Source organism: Corapipo altera, unplaced genomic scaffold, assembly GCF_003945725.1.
Source record: "Corapipo altera isolate COAL_440 unplaced genomic scaffold, ASM394572v1 23b, whole genome shotgun sequence".
In the NCBI taxonomy this organism is placed as follows: domain Eukaryota; kingdom Metazoa; phylum Chordata; class Aves; order Passeriformes; family Pipridae; genus Corapipo; species Corapipo altera.
In genome coordinates, this window is record NW_020884885.1 from 6,402,872 (window position 1) to 6,415,015 (window position 12,144).

Sequence of the window (12,144 nt, forward strand, 5' to 3'; positions counted from 1 at the left end):
TTACAACAGAAAGAACAAAATTTCCACAACACTGTGCAGTTGTTACTGTCAATTTTTAATTCTGTCTGCTGGGTCTCTCTAGCCACAGAGTGCAAAAACAGTATCAGTGTCATACAAAATACAGCTGTGCTTTTGTATACATAAATACAACGTCTCTCAGCTCCTTACTTGCTTGTAACCCAATATCACTTGCATGCAAGATTGCTCTGTCTTTTTTATGTTGCAGTCTCTTGTGACCAGGACCAGTTGTGAATCCAAGCTATAGCTATTCCCGGTGAAGGGTATAACATAAAAGGTTACCAACAAGCAATCTATCACCAAATAATTTTTCCCCTTTTTCAAGCACGAAAACTTCATACTCTTCAAATCTGACACATTAAGCCATTTTGTGTTGACAGAGTAGTATTAGATTTTCATTAAAATATATTAATACTATGCAAAAATGTTCATGGAAAAGCAAAGGGTTAAAATCTCTATGATAGTTGCTGCAAAGAAATAGTAGCAAGTATATTCACTAAGTCTCCTGCATTCAAAGTCATGATGCTTTTCCCTTTCAGACAGGGTCACTGTGTCCTGCCAATTCATGAGTTCCCAAAAATAAACCAGTTGAGTAACTAAAGATGTCAATAGATTTTCACATTGCCTCCATGCATCCAAACTGTGCAGCTTAGACAGTTACTTGTAAACAGCCAGGCATCCTACACTTAACCTAGAGCACTTTCCTAAGCAAATTCTGTCACTTAAAATTACTCTTTTATAGCTGTGACTGAACACAGAATATTCTTCTACCTCCAAACTGTACTTCTCTCATAAATCAAGTCACTCAGAAAGAACTGTCTTCTTAAGATGCTTCCACATCTCAGATTTCTAGAATACGATGGGATTAAGCAGCTCACAGAGAACCAAAAATCAGCCTTTTAATTACAATGTCTGGGAAAAAGCTAGTCAAAAGGCAACCACAGAGAATGCATATAGGCAAACATATATCTGCAGTTCAATGCAAAAAGTTGCTATTTTCCCAAGACTTAAGTGCCTCTATCTTAAGTGGCTCTGTGTGCCCACCACAGAGGGTGCCAATAACCATTTCATAACAGCAAAGTCAGCTCCTTCTCAAACACAGTCGGTGTGAGAGGATGTGAACACCTGTACACAGTCTGCTGACAAAACATTCACCCAGCCATGGAGATGCAAATTCAGACTCACATATCACACCTTCCCCTATCAGAGCCCCTGTCAATCAGCTCACCCGCGTGAGGCAAAATCTCCACTCCCACTCACACTATGCCACTACTGTTAGGTCAGAGTAAGGTTCTGTAGCCTCTTGGTTGAAAACAATTACCTCACCATAAAACGAGGATGATAACAAGGCACAAACAATGTAAACTGCTTTTCAGCAGCCAGCTTGCAAGAAAGGGAGAAAGATGGAAACAGGTTTTTTGTGTGTCCTATGGCACCAGAAAACACTTCCTCCCTGAATAGCATTTTATTGCCTTCTCTTTTAAGTCTGCCTGGCTTTAGTCCTACTTATCCGATAGTTGTCTTAACAACTATGTTAAGTTTGTAGATGCAAGTGTAGGCTCATACATCAGATCCAAGAAATTCCATGACTGGAAGACCTAATGGGTATTCTGGGTGAGGACAAAGAGCATGACTTGTTTTAAGCTCAAGGTACCTTTTGCTGACCATTTTAGTTTCAGTATAAGCAGCTTGTTTTGTCTAAGGGTGAATAAAAGGTTCAATGGAATCATAAATCATCAGTTCCCCTTAAGGGTGGGTTGTCACAAAAAGAACAATAAAAGCACTTCAGCCTACTGAAAGAGTTTAAGAGTAAGATTTTATTTAATATTTTAAAAGGCTACACAAAGCCATTGCCTTTTTGGGAAGAGTATGGATGTGACTTCTTAAACATATATTTAGAAAGCTATATATATTAGAAAGCTCCCCCTAACTTCAATTTCTAGGCCATATTCCTGAAACAGATCACCATAAGAACTGCTGGTACAGGCCCACTCACAGCATTGCAACATTCACTTGCAAATCAGACCCTCAAATTTACTTCTGACAAAAGGGAAACCTATAGGTCACACTTAGCCTTCTAAAGGTCTAAATGTAGCCTGCACCTTTGTTACATATTATTCAAACTAAAAAATGGTAAAATGGTAAAAACCTGCAGTAAAACCATACTGCCTCAGAATATGAAAGTAAAACTGTAGACTTATCTATACCATGTAGCCTGAGAGCAGGTGCAGTCCTTTTTACTTATGATGTAAAGTGTAGAAGCAAATCATCTTATGCAATTTGAGTTATTCTCAAAAACCCTCTTCAGTAGATCTCTGCTCAGACTTTTGATGAGAATACAGAAAAACGGATTTTTTTGCTTTATAAGAAATTATCTTTCTGTATTTGACACCAAAGAGTTGCTGGAAATGGTAGTGCCATTTCTGCTCTTTAGCTGAGTAACATGTGAATCAGTTCAAATACTGAGTTCTCTTGTTTGCTTTTTGTCATATGGTCCTTGAAGTATGCCATTTTGTAGTATATGGACTTAGCATTTACAATTTGAGATCAAAATTCAAGTATAGTTTAAATACCAATATATCTCATGAAGGAAGCATTAAAAGCTTCTAAATTTAAGTATCTTCCTACCTTGGCATTTTTTTATTTTGTGTGTGCATGAGAATGTTTGTTTGTTTGTGCCTTGTCTTTTAAAAACAGGAAGTTTTGCCCTTCATCTAAATATCATTCTTCCATAAACATTACCCGTAACTTGACAATACTATAATAATAGAATATTACTGATCAGGATTGGAACAGATTATTGATTTATCACCACTGGGAAAATCAAAACAAAAACCAAAAAGCCATTTCAACATGACTTTTGTCACCATAGAAGAAGCAGCACTTGACAACACGGGTGTTTTAACATCAACTCCAAGTATCAAAAACACTGCCCCTTTAACTAAATATCCACCTATGCGTGGTAAAGCAATTGTTGGTGTTGACAAGTGTTTGGGCCACTGTCCTTGGTCTCATACTCGCCTGATGATACCTCTGCAGAGGTGCCTAGTGGAGAAATCCATAAACTCGCTAAAAAGCTGCAGTGCAACCTGAAGGCCAGTAAAAGGTCTCCAATGTTGCTCTATCACCTCTGTGTTATAGATGCCTTGCTTCTTCTATGACCAGTCTATCCAAGTTTCATCTGTCTCCTGTGCTTAACAATTTAGCAAACATATGTTGATGTCATTCTTAGACAAACAAACAAAAACCTGCATAGGCAGGCTAGCTCATTTTAAAATGCTAGGAGAGATTACCTGAATAAGGAAACTGAATTTTCCAGTGTGCAATTTATATCAATAGTAATTATTATGAATAATAAAGAGCTCTTCCAGTTGCAGAGAAAAACTTTACAAATCAAGGCTTCAAATCTGCATTTTATTTCTTTTGCTAACAGAGCTCTCTGTATTTTAATTTCCTCTGTAAAGGTAAGGTGTAGTGGCTTTCCGTGGCTGGGTTTCGGTAGCGGGGGGGGGGGGGGGGGGGGGGACCCCTTCAGGGGTGGTTTCTGTTAGAAGCTGCCAGAAGCTTCCCCTGTCTGGAGGAGCCAATGCCAGCCGGCTCCAGGACAGACTTCCTGCCGCTGGCCAAGGCCAAGCCAATCAAGAGTGAGAGTAACTCCCCTGTGATAACACATTTAAGAACAGAAGGTTGTGGCGCAGAAAGAATTCCAGCCAGGGAAGAGCAAAGTGAGAGCATGTGAGCAACTCTGCAGACACCAAGGTCAGTGCAGAAGGAGGGGCAGGAGGTGCTCCAGGCGCCAGAGCTGAGGCCCCTGCAGCCCGTGGTGCAGACCATGGCGGAGCAGCTGTGCCCCTGCAGCCCATGGGGGACTGTCGGGGTGCAGAGACCCCCCTGCAGCCCATGGAGGAGCCCATGCTGGAGCAGGTAGATATCTGAAGGAGGCTGTGACCCCGTGGGAGGCCCAAGATAGAGCAGGGTCCTGCCAGAGACCTGCAGCCTGTGGAGAGGGAAGCCCACGCTGGAGCAGGTTTTTCCCAGGTAGGACTTGTGGCCCCTGTGGGGGACCCACATCAGTACAGCTCATTCGTGAAGGACTGCACCCCATGGAGGAGTGACCCACGGGACAGGAGTTTCATGAAGAACTGTGATGGTGATAAGTAAGTGACCCCTCCCAGCTTTTATCTCAACTCATGAATCTTTTGCTATTTTTTTCTCTCCTCTGTCCAGTTGCAGAGGGGAGTGAGAGTAGTACTGCAGCTATAGTGAGTACCTGGGGTCCAGCCAGGGTCAACCCACTACATAAGGTAACCAGGTTTATTTATATTGCAAATAAAAAAATCAGCTAACTTAATTCATATTTTAAATAAAAAAACATCAGCATTGATTTCAACAAAGCTTCCTGCGAGGCAGCCCCTTACTCACTCTTAACACGTGCAAAACCTAAGTATAGTATCAGCTACACCAAATTTCCTGGGGTTTTAATACCTCATTTCTTCAAATGTTCGTTCTTTACATCTCAAATTCAAAATTAAAACTAATTGTTTATAAGGACTTTCAGATTCTTCTTTTCATATTCTTAGACAATAAAAGGGCATTTTTATTACAGATCAAATTTTTCTACAGAAAAAGTTATGGTACATTTTCTATAGAAAGAGAGCTGCAATAGCAAAATAAGTCAGCTGAGTCAGTACCATACCTGAAATATTTCACTTCTGCCAAAATAAGAAGAGGACTAAACTGAGGAGGAGTTTATGTAGTTCTCATACTTTAACTGGAAAGAAGAATACATTTTGTACTCTTGAATGTATTTGGAAATAGCAACAAAGACCACTTCAATATCGAAATTAAATAAGAAAAAACTGAAGCCCATAATCAAATGCAACATTTTGCACAATTATTTCCTTGCAATCTCACCCTTTACATGCAAGAGACTTTCCAACTATTCAAGGAGGACAGCTTAGACCCTTAAGAATGCTCAATGGTACAGTAATATTTCATTAGTCATAGCTTTCATTTATAATATATTCCTTCTCCAAGTCATCTCAGTATCTCTTGAAACATGTCAATTTAAACAAATACCATTACAGAAAGACTACATGATTTACTCATGATACAGACTTGAAAAAATATTTATATTTTCTAGAAATTTCAAAATATAATAGCTTTCTAATAAAAAACAAAATTTATAATCTTAATTAAATAGAATAAATATTATAATTGTTCCCTATATTTAGCAAGTCTCATACAGGATAACATCTAGAGCTTGTCAAAAAAGATTCTAAGAAAATAATTCAACTCAGAGTTTTCCAAGTCTTGAAATCAAACTAAACCAGTCAGATTTCCCTGACAGTTTCACACAGATGAGTATTTGGGATCCTGAACTGTCATCTCTGGAGTCTCCTAAAGCAATCAGAAGGTCTTATGGCTGTGTCTTTTCTCTCCCTCCTTTCACTAGGAATTTGGCAGTGCTGGGATTTTTTTCTCAAATGGTATAAAACCGAATTTAAAATAGGAAAATAGTTTGCTAAATTCTCCTCCGCCTAAGTGCAGCAATTTTCCACAAACACAGCAAACTCTCACGAAGTGCATGAAAGAATAATCAATACATTATGTAGGAAGAAATAAAGCCTGAAATTAGAACAGTTTTATGGCGAATAATCCAGTTGAAATCCCAGGAGTATTGTTAATGTATGGCACTTCGTTTTGCTTTACTTTTCAATGTGTTTAAAGGTGACTGTTCAGGATGGAGAATCTGAAGAGATAGGAGTATTATAAAACTGCAAGAATAGTTGACTTGCATTACTATAAACCTCAAAACAATAATGCAATTAATGACAAATTGCCAGGAGACGTGTGCAGGAGTTCAAAAGGAGATGCTCAAGGAATCCAGGCGCAGCAGACAAGGCCACACGTAAGCATCCACGATTAAGCCAAGTCTGAAATCACCCAACAATGTCAAGCAACCTGGGATGCACTTTTACCTATGAACTACACCACAGCAAGGCAATTTGGAGATTATTCAAACTGGAGATTGTTCAACTTTGGACCTCATCACGACAACACACACCACAGACAAGGTGACAAGATTTCAGCAGGCTGACTGCCCCACAACAGGCAGCTTCAGAGAACAACAGATTGTAGTGTACCCACACCAAAGGGAAGCAGATGATCTGGTACCTGGAAATCAACCATACAACACTGTACTACTACTAGGCTGCAAAACTAAACCAGTATTTCAAAAATCCTTTCAGTTAAATGTTTTTCATTAAAAAAAAAAAAAAAGAAAAAAGAAGACAAGAATAAACCTTCTAATCACAATTCATGCATGTTTTGGTCACTATAGCTCTAGAAACACCAAAAGCAACATTACCAAAGACAACAAATTAAGATAAACCCCAAAATTTAGCAAGATATTCAAGCTGGAAATAATAGTACAAACAGTCAAAAAACTTTCTCAGGGGACCTGAGTTACAACATGAGAAATTTAATGGTGTATTAACAGAACAGTGTGTGTTAATGTATAATTATAAATATACATACGCATTTAATTTGTCTTCCCAAAATAAATGACAAGAGGATATACCAATATATATTATTGCACTGTAACCTTTCCTATTAGTAGAGCTATTATGGGGAAAGCCAAGCAACTGAGAACCAAATATACAGAAAATTAAAAATAAAGCATGGATATGGACTTTATATCATTTCCCGTTTCTTTATATCTCAACACTGAACATGTAATGAATCAGTAACATATTTAGTAAAAAAGATATCAAAACTGTTTCTCAGTTTACTACTTCAGTCATTAATAGCATTTAACGTATAGAATCACAGAATATGCTGAGTCCAACTGCTGGCCCTGTGCAGGACACCCTAAGAATCACACTATGTGCCTGAGAGCATTGTCCACACAATTTCTGAACTCTGTCAGGCTTGGTGCTGTGAACACATCCCTGGGGAGGCTGTTCCAGTGCCCCACCACCCCCTGGGTGAAAAACTTTTTCTTGATATCCAACTTAACCTCCCCTGACACAGTTTCATGCCATCTCCTGGAGTCCTGTCACCGGTCAGGAGACTGAAGAGATCACTGTGTGCTCCTCCATTTCCCCTCACAACTTTCAATCATTACCAATATTTAAGTCAACTGATATAGAACTTTATAATTAATTTTCATTAATTAATGAAGAGTAAAAAAGAAAGCATTATTTCATGTTTTGCTGTAGGCCTTTCAAGATGCCTTTAAAAACAAACAAACAAAAAATTAACACATATTGAACACTTTGCCACTCCCTCCAAATCAAGTTGTTCCCAGTTTTCAACTTCTTGAACAACAACAGCTGTCAATTCAACAAGGGGCATTCATGTAATTCACTTGTACATAAAGAGAACATTAATTTTTGGGATATGTACATTTCAAAGAATATCTGCACATCTTCCATATTATATACATAGTAATGAAGTATATTACTTGAAGTCTGGTTATCTCTGGTTGTCCAAATACGATAAAAAGCATCAACACAGCCAGAAAAGCAAAGAATTAACTACCAAGATTATCTCTGCATCCCCATTTGAATGGTTGCTCCTAAATACCTGCATATTGGCTGCATTCAAAATGCATATATTCAAATTTTTTCCCAGTGTGCCGACTACAGCTTTTACTCATAACATTCTGTGTATTTTTCAGTCATTGGAGTTGATCAGCAGAGCACTGAGAAGGGCTACAGTTGGAGACCATTCAGAAACAGAAGTTATGCAAAGCATTGTGAGCTGCTTATTGAGCAGCCTCATGCTGCAAACACATGTCATTTGTGCACTGGGAGCTGCTGTAGCTGCCAAGGAGCTCCCATGCAGAATGCAAGTTGCTGGTATGCAGCTACAAAAATTGAAATTGTTACTTGACCAACCACCTCCTTCAGGGACCTACATAACACATGAGTATCCAAACCAAGAAATCTTTGTCAAATCACACTAAAGGGAATGTGTGATTCAAAGTACAAACAACTCCTATCTGACAGATGCTCTCTGCCACACTTCCAATTATTAGGGAAGGTCCTCAGGATGATATTTCCTTGAATTAGCAGTACATCCCTCCTATTTACAAATTGCTCAGTGACAAGTCTTCTCTTTGGTTGTGACTCATAAGCCTTGGCTTGCCCATGCCAGAACTTGCAGCTTTTTGGACGTGTTACAAAACCTCACCACCAGAGCTCGTTTCCCTCACCTCCCCCTTTCACACAGTGAACACTCAGAGAAAAGTGGTTTATTTCTCACTTTATGTCATTTAGAATTTAACTAATTGCACTGGAGACTAGCATGCAAATTTACTAGACTTCATTTTAGCATAAACTGTAATCTACTGCAACCATTACTAAGATTTTATACAATGCTTCAGACAAGAAAAAGATACCTGGTTTTGGTGGTGGTGATGTTTTTTTAGAAAAGGTGAAATAACAAAAATGATTTCTTACCAACATCCTCATTCAACGATTACATCAGTAGGTTAAAAAAAGTGTCTGCTAAATGCTTACCTAAGCTCAACAGAAAACCAGGTAAGTTTCTTGAGTAGAAACTCAAGAACTGCTAAGCATATAGGAAACATATCCACCTTTGGAAAGCAGGCCACAGGCTAGGCAGACTCCCATTCTGATTCATGACAGTCAACTCTTGTCTCCTTACAGGCCTGGACACACCTCCCCACACACACACTGCTGTACTATCATCACCAAGGTGCCCATTTCCAAAGAAAGGCTGCAGGCCCTCCATCAGGGGCAACTTAAGGGATAGCTTAGCAGCTCGACAGAACAGTGTCATGGAAGGGATGACAGGCTTGAAAATATCTCCTGCAGTTCTGCAGCCACCACTGACAGGTGACAGTAAGAGTGAAAATGCAAAAACATAACCAATATCTGGAATGTCTATGCAGATTCTCAAAATGCTTGTACTGTGCTACAGCTCTCACCATTCCATATTACAACTATTCCCATGCACCTCAATGGGTTAAAGGCCAGCACGGCTATGCCTCTGTTTTGCTAACATGCACACAAATGTATATATATCTATGACTAATTCCACTGAGTACCACAGGACGACTCAAGGACATGCAAGTTACCTACTCCTTAGTATACAAGCCTGAGGAATCCTGGCCTAAAACTTTCTCTCCTACCACACATGTTGTGAAAAGCAAAAGACTTAGCATAAGGAATGACTACATTGTATCACTACCACAAATGATCCAAGGAATCTTTAAGCACTATTCCTGTTTTACTCCAGAGGTAATTTTGACGTTAAAACACCCAGTATAAGATAGATTGACAAGTCAGTCAAGACATGAAGTACAGTCCCAAGAAAAATCTACAGGTAGAACACCACAGTAACGCACAGATTAAGATATATGCATTTTGTATTAAAAGAAAATGCTCCAATAAAATTACAGAAGGATCACTATGAAAGCTTGTCAAGTGACAGGCCTTGTCCTATAGATCATTAGCCACTTGCTAAAAAACAAACAAACAAACACCATCAGTACATCTGTATATTCTTCATTAACAAAGCTACATACATTTTACATGTAGTATTTCATTGACAACCTGAGGAAACTACCAATAATAAGATGATCTGCGTGTTTAGCTAAAATATATTCTAGTTGAACATCAAGTAATTTTAAAGCAGCTTTCCATATTTATAGTACTTTCCATCACAGTACTCAAAACACTTTACAAGCCTTTGTTGCACTTAAGACATCAGCAGTGATGCCTAAAGACAACATTTCTAGAAAAATGACTATAATATTAGAAAGGCCAATTTCTGAGTACCAGATCTGAAATCTTTCAGATCTGATATTTCCTTAATTTCAAGTATTTCCAAAACTAAGATGATAAAAATAACAGACAACCAGCACCTCTGAAAAACAAATCTTAGCGACCTTAAGTTGCACCCACAAGAACTTTGGCATAACTATGTCAGTCTTTCAAAGTCTTACCTAAAACACTTACTAGTACAGTGTCAGTGGCACACATTCCCAATGCTTCTTACTATCCCCTCAGTCAACACTGCCTGCAAGATCACTGAACAAGATGGAACTCTAGTTAAAGTTGAAGCAGCATGCTCTAAGCGTACTTCCTTTCAAGCTCTAATTTTTTGTGGCCTGACACAGAAACTCTCCTCAATGCACTTCTCTCCATTTCCAAGCAAGCTAGCTGAACTGCAGTTGCTTATTTTAACACAGGCACACAAGAAATCAGACCAGAGCAAGAATTACACTAAACCTGCAGGAGCGTTAGCAAGCCTGCTTGATTTTCACTTGCTGCATAATCACTTTAGAAACATGAACCCACAGATTCAACGAGCTTTCAGTTTCTGTCTGCTGTGATTTCAGAGACTACTCTCGGCATTTCTGCTGAGTATTTCAGGTCTGTGACTTCTATGATCAGCCTTGCTCCACTTCTCCCCACCTCCCCTTCTAATTCTCCGATGAAGTTAAAGAGGAACGTGGTAGTTCAATGCAGAATACGTTCTCTTTAGCATTTGCAATGCAAAACTAGGTTTTGTTCAGTACAGAAATCTTGCACAATAGCCTGTGTATACGTATTCGTTCCAACAATGCTGTCCTATGCAATCACTCTGTAATTACACACAGTCATAAAGCTGCTGCTGTTTGGAACTGCAGTCTCGCCCTCTAAACAACCTAATATCAGTGTCCGCATTAGGACAATTCTTTTCTCTCTTCCCCTCCCTTAACTGCTTGCTCCAGTACAGATGGCCTTTACACTGCGCTCAAAACACGCAGTCGGAATGAAATCAAATTATTATAAAAAATTAAGCTGTTTTAAAGAAGATGGAAAGTAAATCTCTGTCGAGCAAACGGAATGTTTCGCTAATTCTGCAAGCTGCAACCACACAAGACTTTACAAACCAAAAATAAATCCTGCTTATGCCTGTTTAAAAAAAAACCCGTAAGTATTATATAAGACTCTCACATACGCGCGTAGGTGTATTGTTAGCTTTTAGTGCTAAACTGCAACGAATCAGTCCTTTGCAGTTGCTGCCAGAAAAGAGCTGTACGCTGGCGAGCACGGGATTTTCAGAAATTATCTAACAAATTCCTCCCCATCCCCCTCCACTGCGTAAACCCCAGCAGAGCGATCCAACCCCGGCCACGCTGCTCGCTCGGCTCGGCGGCTCCCCCGCAGCGCCCAGGGCCGCCGCACACGCCGGGCTGCCCCGGCTCCGGCACGCAGCGAGCAAAGGGAACCTCCCCCCGACCCAAACCAATCCCCCAAAGTACCATCCGCAGGCAGCTCACCCGGACACGGACACATCCCGAACGCCCTGCCGCAGCCGGGCAGCCGCGCAGAAACCCCTCCGGAGCGTTCGTAACAACTCTCGGCAAGGCGGGAGGCGATGGCTCAGCAGCCGAGCACGGCCCCCCGCAGCAGGCGGGCCGGCAGTGCCGCTGCCCCGGCCCCGCGGGGCTGCGCGGCTCGGGCGCGGAGCCAGCCGCCCTCATCACCTCCACAGGTACTTCTGCTCCTCATCCTGCACCCAGCACCCACACACAAAGCACGCACCACCACCCTCAAAAGAAAAGCCCCAGGAAAGTCACCCCTCTCTCCAAAATGGCAGGAAAACGGAAGCAAATCGTGCGAATTAAAAAAAAAAAATAAAAAAAAAATAAAGGCGCGGAAAACAGGAGAGGGAAGAAAGAGAACGTGCTGGCTCACCTGCGCAGCGAGGCACGGCGGGCGCCGCGAGGGACGCGGGGCGCCTGTTCGGAGAGGGGGGCGGGGGCGCAGAAGGAGGGGAAAAAAAACCAAACTTTGTTTCTTTCTCTCCGGGACTCAGGGAAAGCGTCACTTCCTAGTGCGGTAAGCGGGGAGGCTCCCGGGCCCGGGCTCCTCAACTCCTCCTCCTCCCGCCCTCCTCCTCCTCCTCCTCCCCCCGGGCGCAGCTCCCCGCGGGCTCTCAGCGCCTCTGCCCGGCGCCGGCCTGGGCCCCCTGCCCTTGTGCACACATCTCGGCTTGACCTTCTGCGCTCGGCTGTGGCTGCTGGCAGGGAAGGAGGGGAAAACCCCAACGAGTGAGGGGCGGGCAGAGAGTTTGCAGCACTGATTTGGAAGCCAAGCCCTG

The 12,144-nt window shown here is 41.3% G+C and overlaps 1 protein-coding gene across 2 annotated transcripts in view; it reads right to left on the bottom strand.

The window, feature by feature from the left end:
- ELMSAN1 (ELM2 and Myb/SANT domain containing 1) overlaps positions 1-11,859 on the bottom strand; it is a 58,373-nt gene extending 46,514 nt beyond the window's left edge. Inside the window, exon 1 of one of the 2 annotated variants that reach the window (XM_027642237.1) lies at positions 11,739-11,859. The gene's annotated coding sequence lies outside the window, so the exon portion shown is untranslated. Of the gene's footprint in view, positions 1-11,320; positions 11,417-11,738 lie in introns of those variants that run through there. The other variant, XM_027642238.1, reaches the window with a different exon arrangement.
- Positions 11,860-12,144: the final 285 nt, after the last annotated feature.